Here is a 22,554-nt window from a genome sequence, read left to right on the forward strand (position 1 = left end):
GGGGCAGGGCAGGCTAACAAACCAAAGCTGCAGTTATATGGTCTCAAATGAAAAACCTCAAAAAAGGGATCGGAGCCTGTATTTTCATATACACATAGTTTAAAAAATCTAAAACAACATAACATCCAAATTGGCACTGGAGTGGGAATTATGAGGATTTAATATATTTGTTTGAATATTATATAAGCACATATGAATTTTTTAAATAAAATATGCACGTATCCATCTCAGTATTAAAGGGAAATCACTGTGGTACTCTACTCTCCGGCACAGGTAACAACACTAAAACTTATGGTAACAATAAGACGTCTAGCAACTACCCTTTATTGAGCTCCGATTCTGTGTGGCTCCTAATAGCAACCTGACAAAGCCAATGTTACTGTTCTCACTGATGTCTAAGGAAACAAGGTCAGAGAGTTTGAGCAACTTGGCCAAAGTCACACAGCCTATATGTGGTGAAGACAGGGTTTGATCTTCCTAGATGGGTAACCCACTCTCCACAGTCCTACAGTTCCCTCTAATAATGTCTTCCAAACGGAAGCCCCAGAAGGTCCATAAGCACAATGTTCAAGGCAGGGCCTGTGGGTTTGGAAAGAACCTGGGATTTTAGAGCAATTTTAAAGAACCCTCCTGCCGTTTGGTGAACTTCTGTTGGGGAGAGGTAGTTAGGCATTCCCAGGAGGAGAGGTAACTAGAAATTCCTAGGAGGAGTTTTTTAGGCTGAGGCAGTAGACGAGCCATGTTCCTCTGGGTACAGAACTTACCTTTTCTCTGTTCACTCAGTGTGGATTTTCTGGGTTCCCTCTTAGGCACGCTATGTGAGAAATGACACCCCATGGGCCCAGGTTCTTCATGAAGAAAAAGGGGACACAGACACGTGGCTCTAAGCCACAATGAGCCGTGGAGTTAGATGATGTGCCAGGTCTGCATTGTGAGCTATGACCACAAGACCATCTGATGGGTCCATGTCTCAGCTGGGCTATAGGCATCTGAGATGGACCGTCTCCAACCATGAAGGGACAGTCACCCTGGGAAGGAGTTGTGGCCCTCTCTCCCACTTCCTGGATACCATCTCCCACAGGATGACAGAGTCCCCTCCAGCTCACGTCCCTCCAAACCACCTTGGGCTCACCTGTCAAAGCCAATCTCTGGAGCCAACTTAGCTTATCAGCAAAGGACCCAAAGGCCTTGATTCTGTTTCCAGTTTGAACAAATGGCTGTGCAACCTCGTACAAGGAGTTGACCCCTTCTGAGCCTTGGGTTTCCCGTCTCAGATGAGAGGCTCTGGCTGCTTCATAGTGCTCAGATTTTTATCAGAAAAGGATGTAAGTGCTTTGACTCTTACAGCAGAGAACAACAGGCAATGTTCTTTGAATACCTTTTGACTTATGCCAAAGCCAAAAGCTTTTAATTTCTTACTCAACAAAATGCCTATGTCAAGTATAGGATAATACCTGCCCAGGAGTCAGTGCTCTGCCTCAAAGACCTGAGGACACAGCCTCTTTCTTGTGTGTATAATTATTGCAGCCTTGGATATTTTAAGTCTGACTCAACTGCTAGTGAGTTGCTTAAGGAACTCAGAGACACCGTGTTTCCCCTGAAGGTAGAACTTGGAAAAATGATACTACAAACTTTGATCAGTTACTTCTTTGGGGGGTTAACAGACACTGCTTGATTTTAGGGTGAACTGAAAATCAGCCACAAATAGAGACTTGAAAGGATCTTTGAAATGTCATTCAAAAATCCAGAAGAGTCACAGACAGTGGCAGCTGCTCCACCAATTCAGCACCTTATAAATTTGCTGGGGGGCGGGGGGAACCCATCAGCTCAAAGTTGGGCTTCTGCACAAGACCAGCCATTCTGAGAGCACAGAGGCTAAATTTAGAGTCAGGCACAAGTGTCCTCCCTCCTCCCTGTACAAGATGCCAGGGAAAAGAATTAAACCCCGAGAGGAATTCCACAGGAGCCGCACACCCCGAGGCTGCTGGGTCAGCTTGCTCTTGGTGGCTGCTCCTTAGGTAAAGGAAGACGGCAGTAACTGGCAGTGTTCTCCTAATAGAAGTTAGAAGTAAAAGAAGGTCTTGGAGTGTGTCACTGGGTGTCCAAAAGAATAGGAAATACCTAAAAAATCCCTACCATGATGACACACCAGGATGGCACTACTGCAGCTTTCAGGAATTACATGCCATCCCTCATGTTCCCCGGCATGGTCACCCCGTCTTAGGCCACGCACGATGGTACACTTTCCACAACTGAGCAGGCGAGGGCAGGGCTCGCCAGTGCCCCAGCCTGCTCCACTCCTGCAGGAGTGCTTTTGGATGCTGTTGCTTGCTACCAGGGGGCCTTCTGAGCCACGATCATGGTCATTCATTTATATAACAATGAAGGGCAAACTGTAAAACTTTAGGCCATGATTCAAGTCTGTTTTCCTCCCCCAGTTTCACTTCCCACCCCCCACTTTGTGATTGACATTTATTAGCTGTCTGTCCCTGGCCGACCCTTGGCCTCTTTTTTCTTCAGTTTCTTCATCTATAAAATGGACACACTAGTGGTCTTCCCATCCTAAGTGAGTGTGAGGAGTAAGTATGAGTTAATCTACAAGAAACGTGAATGTTCCTAACTTCCTAATGTTTTTTTGAATCGTGGAACCTTTTGGTGATCCACTCCAGATAAAAATGTGCGAGAACTGACAATTTTATGTATCATCTTGAAGCAGGTAGAGGTAGAAAGGTTTGTTAATTCCTGGCACTCATTCTGAGACCCCTGTAGATTCTGTACCCTGCAGGTGAAGGACCTCAGCATTGACATGAATACCAAATTTATGCAAATTTCCCATCTGGTTCCTGGTGAGAGTCAGAGGATTCAGCTTGGATAAAGGGTCTATCCTTCCAAGGACCAACGGGTGACAGAACACCTGCCCCAGACCAAGGGGCCTCCCTTCCCAAGCAGGCCTCCTTCCACCTGCTCCTGCCCACCAGCACCTTGCAGCTATTTATTAATGCAGGAGCAGGGAGCCTGGGAGTTCCAGTGTGCTAAGTGTGATGCTGAGGTTTCAAATGGTGCAGGGTTATTGAAATTCAAGGCACATTCTTCTAAACAAAGGACCTTCTCAAGCCACTGGAGAGAAGACAATCGTTACCTGTCAGCTTACTGACGAGGGGAAAAAAGAATATTTAAAGCAACCAGGAAACGAATCTTTTTTTTTTTTTTTAAAGCCCATCTTTGAAGAGATCAAGAATTAGCGAGCCTCAGCTTTCATCTGTGCTGTTACAGTTTAAAACAAAACAGAAAAAAACCTTGCTCCACCGACTGAGAGAAAGGACGTGCACAACTTACACTGAGTGAGTGTCACTGTTGCAAAGCAGGAGCTTAGGGTACTGTCAAATCATAAAGTTCCATAGATGACACCTGGATTGGGAAGCCACAGGCTGGCTGCCTGCCTGAGGGCAGAGACCAACACAAAAGCCCTCCCACCAGAAGGCCCATCTGACACACAGACCGAGTGGATGCCTCAAGACTCGGGTAGAGAACAGGGAGGATCGCAGCTTTCCCAAGAGGAATGCAGGTTTCCGTGCAAGAAGTAGGGCAGGAGTCACTAGCAGGTCACGGAGAGGACACCTAGGTAATCCCAGGACAGGCCGAGGGTGCGTTTCTAGGGGATGTTTCCGGATCAGCTGGCTGGGCTCAGGATCCCTGCAGAGGTGGTCCCAGATCTCCCCTTCTCTCTCTGTCCCTTTGGACTTCGGTTCCACTACTGCTGTCACTTTTGACAATAATGACATGCTGTGCTTGGTCTAAATTCCCTTCCCTATATCCTGTTACTCTCAGGCTACAGTTGCCCTCAAACTTCCTGCCTCCCCCCACGCCATCCACACAGGGCCCTTGAACACACAAGCCTCCTCCTACCCTGGGGCCTCTTTGCTTGCTGTTGCCACTGCCTGGGCTGCTCGTCACCCCAAGTCCCTGTGTGGCAGATTCCTCCTGATCATCACTGTCTCCAAAAGACCCCTCGGGGACCCTGACTTGGCCAACTCTCACGGCCACCTCCAACGGCCCCGCTTATTCGCTCATTATCTCTCCTTTTCTCGCCTCACAATAAAAGGACAGTCCATGTGAGTGAGAGTGTTCTGCCTTGGTCATGCACCTGGCACAAGCTGACATCAAGGGGCATTTTTGAAAGAATGAGCACATTATCTGAACAGGATGAGGTTGGGCAGAACCTCAGGAACGAAGCCGAGGCAGCTGGCTGGATCCCTCTTCCTCCTCCTGTTGTTTATGACAGGACAACATTTAAAAAATGACTTTAGTTCACATTCCATTTTCATGTCATCTGAAACAATGCTAATAAAACATATATTTCATCGGAACGGGCAGGAGGCAAGTTCTGGGAAGACCATTAATCTCTTGTGACTCTACTTGAAAGCAAAGCAAATCTGTTCTCCGATCACCTCCAGCAGAAATGACAATGATGTTTCCAGGGCCCCAAACCAGATTCCTTCTTTGGGACATTTGTCTAAATGAAAAATAGCTTCTCTGTTCCTAGAAATCAATATATGAATTTCCCTTGTATATTGATTTCTATGAAGATTTACCGACTCTTCAGATACTTTTTATTTGTATTGTAGGAGAAAGAAACCTTTGCTTATCACTTAGGGAAAAGACCCCAAACAACACATCCCACACACGCTGGGGCAGCAGACTGACTGAAGGCCACACTGAGCACCATCCCCTAAAGGGGCCTGGAACCCCCCAAGGAGCCATTACCTTCTTGATATGGCACAAGAGAATATAACATTTATTTTTTTCCTAATGAGGTTATTTTTATAGTCTCTTATTCCAGCATCATTTGTTTTCAATCTAATATGATCAAAAAAATCTTAAGAAAACCTATAATGCTACCGCCGTTCCACCCTGTTTACTAATTGGGTTTGCCTTCCTGATGCTACTGTCCATATTCATTCACAACTAGAATAAGTGAAGCACTGTAAAGAAGGGGCTCATGTGTGGGTTAAACAGACTGACCTTCGGCAGGAATTCCCTTTGGGGACTGGTTTATAGCACACCACAGAGCTGGCCAAAGGTGACTGAGGCTTCTTATTTACAAAAGACAAGAAGTCCCTAATTTAACTGTGTGTTTCACTCAGTTCTTTTGGATCAGGGATTGGCAAACTATGACCAGCCAAACTGCCCCTCTGTACTGTGATGAGGCAACACTGGTACCCATACTTATCTGCTTGGGCATAGGCTAGGGATGCTCACGGGCTACAACCACAGAGCTGAGTAGCTGTAACAGAGACCATATGGCCCATGGCACCTAACAAAATTACTATTTGGCCTTTATAGAAAAAGTGTGTGACCCCTGCTGTACAGATTCAGGTGTGCATCATATAAAGAGAAGCACTGGTTAAATAGTTTGTACAGCCCAGTAGAAAATTGAAATGCAAAACTCCCTGTTAAAATATTATTAAAAATTTTAAGATGGTAATAGCAGAACAGAAACCAAGTAGACTTTGTGATTGGCTACGGTTGTGGAGTAAGTCCTGACAATGATGACAAATTCCAGGACTGGCTAGAAACTATTCCACTCATGTGTTAGTCTGCTTTGTGTTGCTGTAACATAATACCTAAGGCTGGGTACTTTATACAGAAAAGACATTTGTTTAGCTCACAGTTTGGAGGTCCAAGAGCATGGCACCAGCATCTGTTCAGCTCTGGTGAGGGCCATGTGGCTACATCGAAATATGGTGGATAGCATCATGGTGGGATTGAACCAGCGAGTGCTTTCATCTCACATTCCCCCCAGGGAATGCACATTTATGTCTTCTTTCCTAAATTACTACTTGGGGAACCACACTTGGCAAGACAGGAAGTGAGATTTAGGAGAGGGGCCAGGCTCACTTATAAAATACCCACTCTCAAGGGACTTCCCTTGAGACCAACATTAATCCCTTCAAGAGTGTTGAACCCACGACCTAATTTCAGGGCCTACCTCCTGAAGGTTCCACCACTTCCATGTCACCATACCAGCGACCAACCTCATGCACCTTTGGGGACACCCTCAAACTACATCCTAACCATAGCAACCAAGGTGCAGAAATAAGATCTTTTCCAATCTGCAAATTCCTTAAAACCAAAAAAGTCAGGTTGGTGTGCAGCTTAGTGGTAGAACTCTTGCTTAGCACTCATGAGGCCCTGGTTTCAATCTCCATTATTACAAAAACCAAAACAAAACAAAACAAAAAACCTTTTGCTCGGCTGAAATCTTACATGAATGGCCAACATGGGAAACAGCATCCATGTGGATCTTTGCCCAGCTATGTTATTTCACAAAGGTCACGAGGGGGTGTGACTCTTAGAAAGTTTCAAGGGGGAGAAAAATGAAAAACAAAACCCACCAGAATCCTCGAAAACAGCATTTTCAGGTACTTTGGCAAACAGATGCATGCTTTAACGTGACAGAATCAGGCCAACGCAGCCCCAATTGTCAACTGTGCTTGCGGCAGCTGCTTTTCCCTATCATAATTATTTCAACTGTCATAATTTATTCATCCCCAGACAAGCCTACATGTTGTAGGGTAACCAGTCCAGGCTTCCAGAACAGGAAAGGCTGGCAGCCCCCATCACTCCTGCCCCTTCCCATCTGTTCAGAAAACCAACTACAGACGGAATATTTTCTGCATCAATATATATTTTTTTTATTCTTTTGCAAAACCAAACGAAAGTTGTTTTCAAAATCAAAGTCCCCCGGCGAAGATGCTATCAGCTTTCAAGTTCATAACTCGAACTAAAAGGAGGGGGGCAGAAAATCCCTTCAGAAACTCAATACAGATGGTCTTCAACTTACAATGCTACCACTTGATGATTTTTCAGCTTTACAGTAGTGTGGAAGTGATACATGTTCCGTAGAAACTGTGCTTCCAATTTTGATCTTTTCCCAGGCTAGCAATATGCAGTACCATACTCTGTTATGATTGGGGCAGAGGCAGCAAGCCACAGCTCCCAGACAGCCACATGGTCACAAGGGGCGACAATGGATGGTCAGTAGGCTAGGTAGATTGACTGCATTTTCTACTTTCAATATTTTCAATTTACTATATGTTTATTGGGATGGTAAGTCGAGGTGCATCACATTTTGTTTTTCTATTTTACACATTAAAAGGAAATGACCTGGGCTGGGGATGTGGCTCAAGCGGTAGCTTGCTGGCCTGGCATGCGCGGAGCACTGGGTTCGATCCTCAGCACCACATAAAAATAAAATAAAGATATTGTGTCCACCGAAAACTAAAAAATAAATATTAAAAAAAAAGGAAATGACTTTTCTGGCCTTTGAAGATACTAAGGACTCAGCTCTCTTTGATTTGCAATACCCCTAAAACAAGTTTCATATATGAGTGAATATCAATGGTTAGAGCTACAGAGCATGTGGAGTGTGAAGTAAATAACTTCAAATGCAGTTATAAATGGTTTCTTATAAAACTGGGAGCAGAGGTAGAATAATTTCATATAGATTAAGGCTTAAACCTGTCCTCTTTTCTTATCTTGATCCTTTATTGTTATGCCAAGGGACAGAGTGCTCAAAGGTCTAATAACCAGTTGAGAAGGACAGCAGGGCAGCGAAGGGTAAAAATGTCTTGGAGAATTGGCCAAAGGCACAAGACTCCCCAGGGTATGTCTGATCATCCATGTTGCAGAATAAAACAAAATTAAGACAAGGTCTTGACACAACATAAATTTAAAGTGAGTTCCTGTATTACTTAATAACTCTGTCCTTGAACAATCATTATTTCTATGAATATGTATTTCCAACGGAAATAACCAATGAGTAGCTCTAGATCACTCACCCTCCTGCATCATCTATAGTCAACTCTGTTAGTTCAACCTCCAGTATTTCCTGACCCACCTGCCTCCCTTCACGCCCTGTACCATGGTGCCATCCCTGACCAGCGTGGATGGCTGAACCAAAGTCACTTGTGTGAATTTGGGGTAATGCAAAATAAAACACAGACACGAAATACCTTCATACAAGCTTTAGGATGGCTTTCCCTGGCTCCCAGCCTCAAGTTCCCCCCAAAAGAAAGCAAGGGAATGTCATGAGAGGCTGGGGGGAGGGAGGGAGAGAGAGAGACAGAGAGAGGAGAAGGGGGAGGGAGGGAGGGAGAGAGAGAGGGGGAGGAAGAGAGGGAGGGGCAGGCAGGCAAGCACATTCTTGGAAGTGGGCTTTTATTTGGGGTGACACTGTTTCTTAGAACATTCTATCCAAAAAAGGCAGAAGGGGTAGGATTACAAGGAAACAGGTGAGTGTAACTCAACCCCAGTGGTACAGCTACACCTGGAGCCACGCCCAAGTCACTATGAAATGCAGTGATTGGTCAGAGCCCCCTGTGTCAGGACTTGAAGGTGTGTTCCTTCAAGGGGGCTTCCCACACCATGGTATTGCTCTCACCAGGACCAGGTCTGGCTAACTGACCTCCTACTTCCACAATGTCCCTTCCCCTCAACAGCACTGCCCATTTCTGTATGAAATCCATCAGATCATGGCATCTCCCTGGGTATGACTCTTTAAGGGCTTCCTGTGGCCATCCAAATAAACCCCAGATCTTCAACTACAGTCCCACACGATCTGTCCCCACCTCCTCTACTCCAGCACAGACCCTGGCCTCCTTGCTCCTGGCCCTTCCCTCAGACCTTCCCACCTGCTGCCCCCATGGCTGGCTTCTCACCCTTCAAGGCCAGCTCCACAGTCACCTCCTAGGATGGGGGCTGCCTCCTGGTGGCTCCTTCCCCACCAGGCTAGTCTCTGTTGTACCATGTGGCTGTCTTCGAGGAAGTCAGCATGATCCATTCTGCTTCCTAAATTGTTTTTCTGACTTATCTTCTGTATCTGTGACTAGAAACCTTGTCTATCTCACTTCTTTACAAACTTCTCAAGATGTCTGGCACATAGTAGATGCTCTGTGTCTGCCGAGCAGCTTAAACCATAGATTACAAATGCCAAGATGGTCATAATTAAACCCTAAACACAGACAAGGAAGCATTTTCATCTTCCTTCCTTCATCTGCCCATTTAACAATTCAATTACTTATGGAGAGATCCTAAGCCAGGTACCATGCTAGGGCTTGAGGCATTCAAAGGCCTAAGAACTTCACAAAACTGCCATATTCTGATTAACAGAGACACTGGTGGGGGGGGGGGAGTTACACTACTATTTAGCATGTGGTCCTAGGAATTTGTGGAAAAGTCTGAAAATCCAGATGCATAAGAAGTTATATGTCATCAATTCACTCCTTAAAACTCAGGAAGGGTATATAGAGAATAAAGAGGCATTTTTCAACTGTGTTCCAGGCCCCTTAACCCGGGAGTCATCTCTTAACTTTAGGGAGACAGTGGACAGATGTAGAGCTTTCCTCAGGCAGTGGTACAGAATGAGACTGTGTAAACAATGCCGTTGTTCAAACTCTCAACTCTGGCTTTCTATGCTGCCTTCTCGGAGAGGTATGATCAAGGGAAGGAAGTTCAAGACTGACTCCTGTGCAGAACAACACTCTGGTAGGATTACTATTTCTGCCCTAGGAGTGGAGATGACCTGGGTTCCACCTGTTTGCACCTACACTCTGGGCTCAGCTGACCTCCAGGGCAGCAGCCAGCAGCAACATCAGTGTTATTCATTCTGCTCCCCAGGTAAGCTCTGGTTCAGAGGACCTGAAATGTGCTCTATGAGAGTGTGATCCACAAAAAGCTAGAAGTTACCTGCTGTGTTTACCACTTAATCGCCATCGCCAATGCCCAGCGCACAGCAGACGTTCAGTAAACACCTGTTAAATAAATGATCTCTACTACTGAAAACGTAGGACAGTCTTCCAAAGCTAGGAGAACTAAAAAAATTGTGCCAGCTATTAGAAAAGTGGGGTTCTCACCACTGAGCCAAGAATCATCGGCACCTTCTTTTGTGCCATGGCTGATGCTTTGTGGAAAGTCTTTCCCTCGTTAAACGTTTAATTCACATTCCATTTTGGAGAACGTGGCTATGGACAACTTTTACAAAACTGCAGCTAAAATTCACAAACACAGATGTAGGGCTAGTTTTCCTCACAATATGTTGTGCTTCTAATTTCTTGGGAAGCCCACAGGACACACAATTCCTTTCCAAAAGCAAATAACTAAAAGGCAATAAGCAGCAAAGATTTGAACAGTAGGCACCAAACTTACAAGCAGCTTTTCTGTCAGAGCAAGGGTGGAGGAGGGACAGACTGCTCCATGGCCTAAGAAAACCCAAAAGGAACAGGCAAACCCCTCATTCATGATCCAAGTCAAAGCCAGGCTGCAGCTGCAAGAGTTATAAAAAGAGGGGGAAAGACTAATGCGATTGCCTCCTCCTTCCGCCTTCCACAGAAAACAGTAATGAAGATTCACAGTTACACATTAATTAGGGGATCAATAGACGTGCTTGGTTACAATATTAGTATAAGAAAACAGATAATAGCTAGAAAAGGCACAGATTTCTTGAGAATCTAATCAAGTGTTGTAAGCAATATTTAAATCATCATGTTTTTTTCTTTTCAAAAACACTACTTTTTCAATGCCAAGAGCAGGCATGAGACAAGTTGGCTGCTTTTCTACATTCTGGGAATTCGAGACATTTTCTCACATGGAAGTAACACCAATATTCTAAATCATGTAACTAAAATTATTTGCAAATGTAATCTTCCTACATCAAAGGATAGTGCTTTTAATCCAAATATTGCATTAACAAGACCCTGCAATATTTTTCACTCCTAATTTAGGAAAGAAGACATAAATGTTCATTCCATGGGGGGGGGAATGTGAGATGAAAGCACTCGCTGGTTCAATCATACAACACAGGGTGTAACAGAAATGTCCAGCGCAGACCATCAATAGTCCACTATGGAACCGCTCCCTGCCGCGCTGATATAAATGGGGATCAAAGGACGTCTCCCCCTCATTTCACATCCCTCAGTCTTCCTCCTGCGAGGCAGAAAGACATCTTCCAGTAGCCCACGACCAGCAAGCTCGCGACAAGCTGACTCAGGGAAGGAGGGCACAGCCTTTGTCCCGCAGGTCTCGGGCCGCCTTGCCGACTCAGACCCTGGACCCTCGGAACTCACCTGCAGACAAAGGCGCACCGCCCCTCCCAAGTTCCTCACCTTTGTCTCCGGGTTGGCCCCGGGGCAGGGCGGGGATGCTGTCTCCAGAGGGCGCTAGGAAGAGGCTATGACAGGACAGGGCCCAGGTGCCAGCACCTGCAAGCTGAGTGCTGCCCCTCAAACCAGCAGCGGGCGCGTTCTTCTTCTCAAGTTCAAGTGAGCGGCTTCCGCGCCTCTGCTGGCCCGCCCCGCCGGTGCAGCCCGCCGCCCCAGCAGCCGCGCCGCTCATTGGCTGCTCGGCTGCGGGGCCGCTGCCCGCCCGCTGCGCTCTGGCCAGGTGCTGCGCCAGATGCTCATGGCAGGTGCTCCCAGCTGTGGGTCGCCCCGCATAGAGCAAGCGAAGAGGGGGCAGAACCCCGCTTCCTACCCCAACCCACACCACTTGCTCCCCTTCTGGGCCGACCACTCCCTTTTTGGATTCTCAGCACTGGGAAAGTTCATGCTAACCCTGCTGGCGGGGGGCGGGGTTACTGCAATCCACAGCCACAAAAGCTTTTAGGATGGCACAAAAGCAGAAAGGACCTGAGGTCTGATAGGCAGCAATTTGTGAACTGAGCTGGAAGTATTTTACAGATTGCCTGCCAATTTATACAAAACACTTAATAGTAGGCTACCTCCACACCACTTCGTGATCCCTGCTTCTCTTAAGTAATCTTTAGTTTTACAGCTGCCTTGAAGCCAAGATCACACTGGCACCCAGAAACGGTCATCTCTAGCTAAGAACTCCTCCCCCACACACATGGAGCAGAAAAGTGTCCACTTGGCTAAGTGACAGCATTTTAAATATGAGTACAGGCCAGCCATGAGCCAAAGTAAGAGTTTGAAAGGAAAATTTAAGATCTTTTGCTGACAATATTCTGTGTGCATTGAAAGCACTTCCCTTTTCTAATTGTTTCTGGGTGAGATTAAGTTATTTAAGTGATCAATTAAAGTAAAATTGGCAGAGAACATCAGTCACGTCTTTCTACAAAGTCCCATGCACTTCTTTTACAGAGAAAGGTACAGAAAATAGGAAATCCACATGGAAAGTCAATGGAGTGTATAACTAGGAGATTTTTTTCTGGATTTGATAAAACAATCCACAGGTGTTGGGGACTTTTAAATTTATTTATTTATTTTTTTTGTACCAGAGACTGAACCCAGAGGTGCTTAACCACAAGCCATAATCCCACCCCTTTATTATATTTTGAGACAGGATCTCACCAAGTTGCTGAGGCTGGTTTTTAACCTACAATCCTCCTGCCTCAGCCTCCCAAACTGCTGGGATTACAGGTGTGCCCCAGAGAACCCATTGAAAACTTTTTTTTTTTTTTTGTACCAGGGATTGAACACAGGGGCACTTAACCACCAAGCCTCATTCCCAGCCCTTTTTTAAAAATATATTTTATTAGAGACAAGGTCTCTCTGAGATGTTCAGGGCCTTGGTAAATTGCTGAGGCTGGATTTGAACTCATTATCCTGCTGCCTCAGTCTCCCAAATCGCTGGGATAACAGGAGTGCACCACTGCACCTAGCTGGAAACTCTTTTTAATGTTGGTGTTTTAAAACAGAATATCAGACATCTACTCATTTGTTCAACATTTATGAAGTGCCAGGCTCTGTGCTGACCATTTTAAATTAGGCTTTCTGGTTAACAATCGTCTTTCCAGGGAGGGCATTGAATACATGGCATATCTGAATCTATGACCACTAATACTTCTGCTATTTAGAAGAATTATTTAAATTAATGGCTCTGGCAACCCCAAGTGTTTGGAGCACAGTCCAGACTGGAAGTGGGGCTGGGGTTGGATTTGAGGCTTGAGGTTCCGCAGCCAGAGCAGGCATCGCCAAGCCTGGAGATGAACCAATTTCATGAGATTGCACCTGTCACCCCTTCACGGCTTCAAGGCACTTCCTTCCTCACAATGCTAATGAGTCTGGTTATCTGATTCTCTTCCTGTACCAAAGTGGACACAATGAATCAGATGGGCCTGCCAGATGCCCATCAGATGACAGGACAATGTGACAGCTGAGGGTCTGCTGGCAGGAAAGTCAAGCTTGATAAGTTCTGCCAACTTCCGGCTGCTTCCTCAACTCGACTCCTCTCTCCAAATCCACGCCACCACCCTAGTCCCAGTTGCAGTAGTTTTGGAAACAGTCTCCTTCTTCCCTTCCTGTCCCCAGTGGGTCATTCTCACAGCATCTATAGATGTGTTCCTTAAAAAAAGAAAATGAGCATCTGTGCTTCTGCTTTAAAACCCTGCTGGGGACTCCCATGGCATTAGAGATGATATCCACAATTTAGAGTCTCTGAGGCCACCAGAGTCTGGCGCTGCTTCTTTTTCTAGCCATTGCTATAACCACATTAGCTCCTCTCTACTCCAGCGTCATCTTCTTAACTAGTTCCTGGACCATGCCCAGCTACTTCCGACCCCAGAGCCTTTGCACTAACTGCTCCCTGCACTGCTTGCTTGGCTAATTCACAGCCTTTAAATCTCATTCCTTTGGAAAAATTCCCCAACTGGCAGCATCCTCCCTCACAGCATCACTCCCTTTTCTTTCACGGTCCTTTTTGCAGTTTGGTATTATAGTAAAATTTGGATAATCATTCATTTTTCACCACCTTGACTTTGTGGTGGGTTTACAAACTTATAGTGGTCTTTTTTTTTTTTTTTTTTGGTTGGTTGGTTTTGTATAGTTTAGAATTTAATGTTGGCCAAAGAGAGGTCTGGCTTTTGCCCTTGCCTTCTGGGAGTCAATCTCTAAGACCCTGGAAGATTGTGTCTGATAGGAGGGTTGTTGTCTGCCTGGGGGTCTTGGGTCCTGCAGTGTCTGTCCATCTCTGCAGGTGCAAGAGACTGAGAGTGGACCCTGGACCAGTTAACCATGCCTATGTGATGGGACCCCAGTAAAAATTCTGGACACTGAGGCTCAGCTGAGCTTCCCCAGTTGATAATACTCTGGGCTTCTGTTTTATAAAAAAACTAGGCAAGTTATGCTGACCACAATCTCGAGGAAGAGGAAGGTATGGGCTCTGTGTTGGGACTTGCCTGGACTCTGCCCTGTGTGCGTCCTCCTGTGGCTGATTTTAATCTGAATCCTTTTGCCATAAGGAACCACAACTGTGTGTATAATAGCATTCAGTGAGCACTGGGAGTCTTCCTGGCAAATCATGAGAAACGAGGGTGGTCTCGTAGACTGTTCCTCTACATTTTCAGCAGCCAGCACATTTCTTGATGTACAATAAGCACTTAACACATTCACTAATGATTAAGTTTAAAAAGGTAACACTTTCTCTATTTTTTAAATGGCCATGTGTTCAGCATAAAATGCTTTTACATTTTAAAAAATAATTTCCATTTTGCAAAAACCTACTTCAGAGTCAAGGTCCAGATCAAATGTCACCTTTTCCATGAGGCTGTTTTCTATTCTTCATATGCCTTTGTGCTGTCTGGCCCACAGCTCTGCTTTGGTAGCAGTTGGGGGTACTGAAACATTAGTTTTGGTAAAGGACCTGTTAGATCAACTATGAGTCTGTGGCATTGGTGCAGTATCTGCAAAATGTAGGCACACAAAAGATGTTTGCAGGATCAAAGTAATTTAAAAAAAAAGGCCTAGTTCATAGAAAATACATTTGGTTACATGTGAAATTCTGGTATCTATTCTAGCTCATACCCTGATAAATAAGGTAGAGGTGACTGTAGTAACTGAGCGTTATAAGGGTGTTCTCTATTACTTTTCTTCCTTACTAAAAATAAAAACGTTCCTCAAAATTATTATCCACTTTAAAAACCTGACATGCTTTACAAACATATGGAAGCAGATCACCAAATTTTTAAGTCATCTCACTTCCTAATTAGAATGAAATATTATGGTTTATTTGCATAAGATATTAAGGAAAAACCCCAGCCACTTATCTTTCTCTTCTTTATCCAAAGCTAATTGAAAATTCCACCAGCATACCAATAACCTATGATGTTCCCCCAAGTAGCATAGAAAAAAATCAATTTTATTTCTTTCAGACCTGCATTTAAACTGGATAATAACTGCTATAATGTGCAACAGACATAATCCAATTTCAATTTGTTTGATTAGATGAGTATAAACATTAAACAAGAAAGTCATGGGATTGTCATAACGATGTTCACGCTCTTACCTCATTACAGAACAAAGCATTATAATTTGCTCCTGGAAAACATGCTACTAGAAAATATGTAAATATAAATTTCAACTATCCTTAAATGCTATCCACAGAGATCCTTATATTGCCTCAGCGGAAGATTAAAGCAGCTTTGAACTAGAAGATGCTTTGAATTCTCCCTGTATTAGAAGGAAATCCCTGAATGGTTCCTTCAACACTCTGAGACAATTTAAATGTCCCTTCACATCACACTGCATAATCAGGGCCACACCCAGGTCAGTGGCTCTCGTAATGTGCATTGTTAAAATGTAAGTGCTAAGATCTCACCCCAAGTGTGTGACAGAGCAGGTCTGGAGCAGACTTCCCTGTTTTTCACATAAGCAGCCCCCTGCTGACCCATACAAAGGCTTTGGAGGCAGAGTCCTGAAATCTGTTTCCAGGGAAGGGGATTGGTGCAGTGTGTGTGTGTGTGTGTGTGTGTGTGTGTGTGTGTGTGTTAAGTCCATAGACAAGGGTGTACTGCTGCTTTCTTTATCCCAAACTACACTTGAAGCTATTTGAAGCTTTTTGAAAGAGGCAACCATACATTTTTTTGTTGTTGTTGTCTTTGGCACCCAGGTCAACCCTGAGCCCTTATGTTCATTTATGGCAGAGTGGCATGCACCCCTGCTCACATCTACAAGGACATCAGAAACACCCACGAGGGATACATTTCTGAGGGTCACATATGACCTTTATCTTCATGTACAAGTGCACTGACTGGTTAAAATGCAGCTTTTGGGGGGCTGGAAGTATAGAAAGTGGTAGAGTTCTTGCCTAGCATGCATGAGGCCCTGGGTTCCATACAGGGGTGATTATGGGGGAGAAGAAGCAGATTCTGATTCATTTGGCCTGTGGGTAGGGCCTACACTTCTGCAAAGCTCCCAGGTGATATAGATGGTCATTCTCAACTGTGAGACTCCACTTTGAGTAGCAAGAACCCAGATGCAAATCATACAATGATCACAATGACAAACCGTAAAAAAGAATTCAGGTGTACAATGAACCTGGACCATGAAAGGCAGGGAGCTGTGGACCAAGAGTAATATTCCCAATGTCTCTGACTGGACTGCCGTTGCTCACAGGGGACTCTGTAATGCGTATTTGTATAAGAAACCCTCTGCTCCCCCATAAAACTTGTCAGACACAGCAGAAGCTTGGCTTGCATTCACATCAGGATGTGACCTTTATGTAAAAAGACCTCCGGCCTTCACTACCGTATCTTTTAAGCTCAGCTCTCACAGAAAATTTGAAAAAAAAAAAAAGAAAAGAAAAGACATTCTCCTGCCCAATGGGCTGGAGTTCTTCTGTTCTGCCCTATAAAACGCAAAGGCTATGTATAATAAATGTGTACAACAAAAATCTTTGTACGTGGAAAACTTCCAAGCTGTAGGCAGGCAGCATAGCTCATTTTCTTTATGCAATATTCAGCAGACCAAACCTCCCTCTAGACCAAAGACCATGGGCAATTCCCTGGCATTCACCAGACTATAAAGAGATCTGACTTCTCCTCCTCCACCCAACAGTTCCCAGGCTCCCAACTGCCAGGTGGTGGGGGAGGGGTAAGCAAAATCAATACCCTCCATGATTCAGAATTGAGACAGAACCAGCACAGCTCAGTTCCTAAAATGCTCGACCAGCTCCCTTCTCTGCCCACTGCTTGAGCTTCCTGGGAAGCCAATTGTAAGGCCAACAAGGGCATTGCAAGTCCAAGGAGCAAGACACCAGCATTATCTTCAATGCTCACCCAGAAATGAAAAGGAAAGGCCAAAGGAGAAACGGGGTGCTAGCAACTTCCATGATTGCAACTAGAGAGCAATCACATTTGTGATTCTGTACCAGAAGCTCAAGCTTAAATTGACATTGTATCAATCCATAGCTGGGAAGGTGGGGCAGCGGTAAGAGCAGAGGGACTCAGAGGTAAAGCCAAGGGAAGGTTTCTGTCCCTATAATTACACCTTTTCCAGCGTGCCATATAAATGGAATCACATAGTATGGCCTCAGTTCTTTCACCTAGCCTAACAATTGATGTTGGGCGTTCGTTTCTTATTGCTGAGAATTCCATAGTATGGATGCAATACAGTTTATCCCATCAACTAGTGGGTGGATATTTGCATTGTTCCAAGTTTTGTGCAATTATAAGTGAAGCCATTAATAAGAAAACGAATAAACCAATTTCTAAAAAGTTTGAATGAATACTTCACCAAAGAAGATAGATGGTTTTCACAAGCACATTAAAGATGTTCAGAATCATCAGTGGTTAGGAAAATGCTGATTAAAACCCAAGGAGCTACCACTTCACAAAGTTTGGAATGCTAAATACATCAACAGCAAAAATCCTCAAACTGTGCCAATGCCAAGTGAACTCCTATTTTGCCGGTAAAAATGCAACATGGTACAGCTACTTCAAGAGCAGTTTGGCAGTTTCTTAAAGTTAAGCATACTGTCACTTATAACCCATCAATCCCACTCTAGGCATTTACTCAAGAGAAGAAAAACTTAGGTTCACACAAAAACCTGAACATGAATATTTAACAGCCACATTCATGGTTCATAATTAAACTTCCCTTTTAATATGTATGGGAAACTGTCATTTTTGTTCTGTTTTGATACCGGGGATTGAACTCAAGGGCGCTTTCCATTGCGTTACATTCCTAATCCTTTTTATTTTATTTTTGAGAGACTCCCTAAATTGCTATCCTTGAACTTGATATTCTCCTGCCTCAGTCTCCCGAGTTGCTGGGATTATAGGTGTGCACCACTGCACTGGGCTGTGAACTGTCTTTTAATTGGTTTCCTAAACTTTTTTGGCTTAGCTTAACATTCATAAGCCTGGACACACGAATAATCTTTTAAAAAATTGCCAGGCATAGTGGTGTACACCTATAATCCCAGTGATTCTGGAGGCTGAGGCCCTGAGCAACTTACTGAGACCTTGTCTCAAAATAAAAAATAATAGGGACTGGAGATGGGCTCAGTGGTTAAGCGCCTCTGGGTTCAGTCCCCCTCCCAATAATAGTAGTAGTTGATAATAATAGGAATATAATAACAATGATGACTACTTTAATTTCTTGGTGGTCCCAAAACTTCATTCTAGGAGCCTGCCAAGGCCTGAGTCCCAAAGGGGCATTTACACAGGAGCTGACCCAATTATGGCCGCTTTCAGTGCAAAGAAGCATGAAAAGAAACAAGCTGGAGTTTTGAACCAGAACTGTTCTTAGCCTTGCCCCTCTCTTCTCTCTACTTTCCATTCCCTCATCCATCTATGTGCCCCAAGAGGTACTAGCTACATGAGAGGACGAGAGCAATTAAAGCAGATACACTTTACCAGTATTTTGATTCTTTAGTGTTGAGTTTAAATACAAATACAATTTATAACTGCTAGTGTTTGTTTTATGTTCACATTCAGCAGGAAGTTTCTGATTGTGAAGGGCAGTACCATTTTAGATCGATTTTGGTCCATCATCACACAGTACCTGTGTTTTAGGTAAAGCATCATTGGAACACAACTGGGCACCTTCATTTATATTTCATTTATGGATGCATTTGACAAAGTTGAGTAGTTAAGTCAGACAGAATGACCCATGAAGCCTGAAATACTCACTGTCTGACTTTTTGCAAGAAAAATCTGTTAACCCCTGACCTAGCAGAATGGCCTTTTAGTCATCCTATTAATATGAACTACCAGTGTACCTTTCTTAGCATAATAGAGCTACTAAACACTAACATTTATGTAGCCTTTCGTATCTTCAGATAAATTGTTATAACTCTCACACTATTACACCAGCCCATTAGTCATGAAGTTGGCTGTTCTTATTAGGAGCATCTTCTTTTTATAGACAAAAGAAGCTTGGAGGAATAAATGAACTGAACTATATGAATTCTATAAATTCTATAAATGAACAGAATTTGAATCTTTCTCATTCTCCAAATTATCTGCTCTTGTCAAAAATAAAGTGAGGATACAGACACCTGGACAGACAGACAGACACACACACACACACACACACACACACGCACGCACGCACGCACGAAGCTGATCATTTAGCAGGCAAGCTAAGATCAACTTGAATTTTTATCTGCCTAAATGCTGAATTGAGTTCATTCAAAGATTCACACAAAGTTCACATATGAGGCTTATATCTTCTGAGTTGATGTACCCATTTGCCATTATTCCTGATTGTTTAACCTACAAAAACTTCTTTGTTATTACCTATATTCCTTCATATATATTAATTAATTAATTATATTTATAATTGACAGGGGGGCTATTCTAGGTTTTGTAGGAAGTAAAGCTTGGACAAGTCCTAGAACTCTCTTTAAAAAAACATCAAAACATTTTCCTTTTGTAAATTTTTTTAAAAAAATATTTTTCATTGTAGATGGACATAATACCTTTATATTTATTTATTTATTTTTATGTGGTGCTGAGGCTGGAACCCAGTGCCTCACATGTGCTAGGCAAGCATTCTACCATTGAGCCATAATCCCAGCCCCACCTTTTGCAAGTTTTATAAAAACCATGCAAACTTATTTTTAGGTCTCCTCCCAAGAGCCTTAAAAGGGGCTCTACATTTTAAATTTCATTATTGTAATGGTAAATCCTCCTTTGTGTATTATCTTTTGGCCTCAAATAAAGGAAACTCACATATTCTGAATTGAGATCCTAGCAAAGAGTGACATCCGTGGCTGAACAGACTGGTTATTTAAATCTGCCAGCCCATTCACCTCCCCTCAAAGGTGCAAGACTGTAAGCATCCATGTCTCATCTCAGTAAAGCCTAGAACAGTGGCTTTCAAATTGCAGACCACAGAGAGAATTAGCCTCTATTGGGAACTTGTTGGAAATGCAGGTTTTGAAGCCCCAGCCCAGACCCATAGGATCAGAAACCAGGAGGGCGGGGCACAGTCGGCTGCGTTTTATAAAGACCTCAGCTGAGTCTGGTGTGTGCCTGGTTGAGCATCACTGGTCTAGCAGACCAAGATTGCACCTTCTCCATTCCTATGGAACATTTTTTTTTTTTTTAAAGTGGAAACTGCATCACTGAGGCAACCTTTATAATTTCTTTTTAGGAACACAACAATCCAATGGCCAATTTTTCAGTGAGCAAATTTCAATTTTAACATTTTAGAAAAATATGACACATACAACGTGTCAGAATTCACCCAAAGGACAGAAGTAAATGCTCACAGGACAAAGTCTACTTTAATGACTTCTGACTGCACTGATGATAAATTAAAAGAACTCATGACTTATTAATCAAATGGAAATGTATATTTAAAGACTCTTGATATATTCAGAAGGCTAAATCAGTGATTCCAAACTCTGAATCATCTTAGAAGTTGAAGAAACTTCCCACAAGGGAGCTAAATTACTAACCTCAAGCAAAATTTCTTATTCTTAAAGGGTAGTGGTTGGACCAAATTGGTCCTTTTAGCCACCCAGGAGTTATTTGATTATTTTAGCTACCGACGACTTCTAATTTTAACATTTACTTCTTATACATATAAGTTACCTTGACTTGTCCCCACACTGTTTTCTATTAACAAAGCTGCAGTTAGCCACTAATCATGATTCCTAACCAGTATTAACCAACTCTGAGTTGACATATTTTAATTCCCACTAGAAGCAAAGATCTGTAACATTTTCATGGGCCTGTGTGGCCTTATGTGGCACAGTGTGTCATTTCCCCTTTGGCCTTTTCTCGTCTATAAAGTGCAAATAATGAAACTGGCCTCCTAGGATTGTTGTGAAGGCTGAAATTAAAAATAGAACAAACAATAACAAAAGCAAATTTAACTAGCACAGTGACTAGCAAAGGGTAGGCAGCTGATAGCTCTAGGATTATTAGTCAGGCTGCCTGAAATCATCTCTATAATGAACACTTCTTGTCTTGTCCATGCTGAAGCCCTTTTCTGAGAAAGACCATCCATCCTAACCTGTGTGACAACAGTGGACCTCATAGGTTGACTAGACCAGGGCGGGCACCTGGCCCATGCTGGGTTACAGTGGCTTTCTCTCAGGAATTTGATGAGAGATTGTACTCTCATGCTGCCTGGAAACGAGATGTACATTTTCTGTTATATGAACTATGAATTTGAGAAAAGAATGAGGCCAAGAAGAAAGGTAGGAGGCAGAAGTGCATCTTGACACCGTATCAGCCCCTGGTCTGCTCTCAAGGCTGGGCTGCCCTCTGCCTCTGGGTTCCGAAAGACAATCAAATTGTCTCTCCAACTTAAGAGTGTTACAATGGTTTCCAGTTCTTTGTAATCAATGATCTTTGTATTAGTCAGGTTTCTGTCACTTCTATAACAAAATGCCTGAGATAGTTAACTTGCATGTAAGGAGAAAGGGTTTATTTTGGGTCACACTTGTAGAGGTTCTAGTCCATGATCAGTCAATTCCATTGCTTTGAGCTTGGGTAAGATAGCCTCTGGGCAGGAATGTGTGGCAGATCAAAACTGCTTACCTAATGGTCAGGAGGCAAGAGATAGGGAGGAAGTGGCAAGGGTCCCATAATCCCCTTCAAGGGCATGAATGACATAAACACCTTCCACTGCTCCCCTTGGCATCTCCTTGAAAGAGCAAGACTGAAAGCATCCATGCCTTGTCTCAGCAAATCTCTCTTCAGTCTTTAACACATGGACCTTTGAGGGACATTTCAGATCCAAACCATAGCAATCTTTAACACCCTCAACCTCCGTGGTGGTAGAGTCCCATGAGTCAGAGGTTGATCTTGACTTAAATAATACCTGACTCCAAAAACATACACTGGCAGTTGGGATGGCTTTCTCCTGAGCCAAGGTCCAGGCTGACCTTCTGAAATGTGAGGGGTCCCAAAAGGAAGAAGGTCTTCAGACAATTAAATTATAAATTCAAATCAGATGGAGTTGAAGATTCCTACCCAGACAAAGGCTGGTAGGAGAGATTTAGTGAAAAGGCCTTGATGCTGGGATCTGTCCCCCAATAGCTGTGGAATTCTGGCTGATTCACTTCACCTCCTGAGCCTCAGATTCCCCTGAAGAATATGAGACAAAGACAGCAACAACAATAATGACAGTAATGTGTGCATGTCGGTCAGGACACAACCAAGAGAACAAAAACTGCTCTCAATAGCAGAAGCAGAGGAACTTGATGGAACTGGTGACTTGGGTGTGGAAAGCAAACAGGGGACAGTGGGGCCCTCAGACATTAGCAACATCAGGAAGCTCTTCCCATTCCCACTGAAGGGGC

General features: G+C 43.8%; 1 protein-coding gene across 22 annotated transcripts in view; it reads right to left on the minus strand.

Moving 5' to 3' along the window:
• The window catches only part of Apbb2 (amyloid beta precursor protein binding family B member 2), a 406,998-nt gene that overhangs the window by 23,385 nt on the left and 361,059 nt on the right, over positions 1 to 22,554 (minus strand). The window lies entirely within an intron of this gene.

This window comes from Marmota marmota, unplaced genomic scaffold, assembly GCF_001458135.2.
Source record: "Marmota marmota marmota unplaced genomic scaffold, marMar, whole genome shotgun sequence".
Taxonomy (NCBI): Eukaryota; Metazoa; Chordata; class Mammalia; order Rodentia; family Sciuridae; genus Marmota; species Marmota marmota.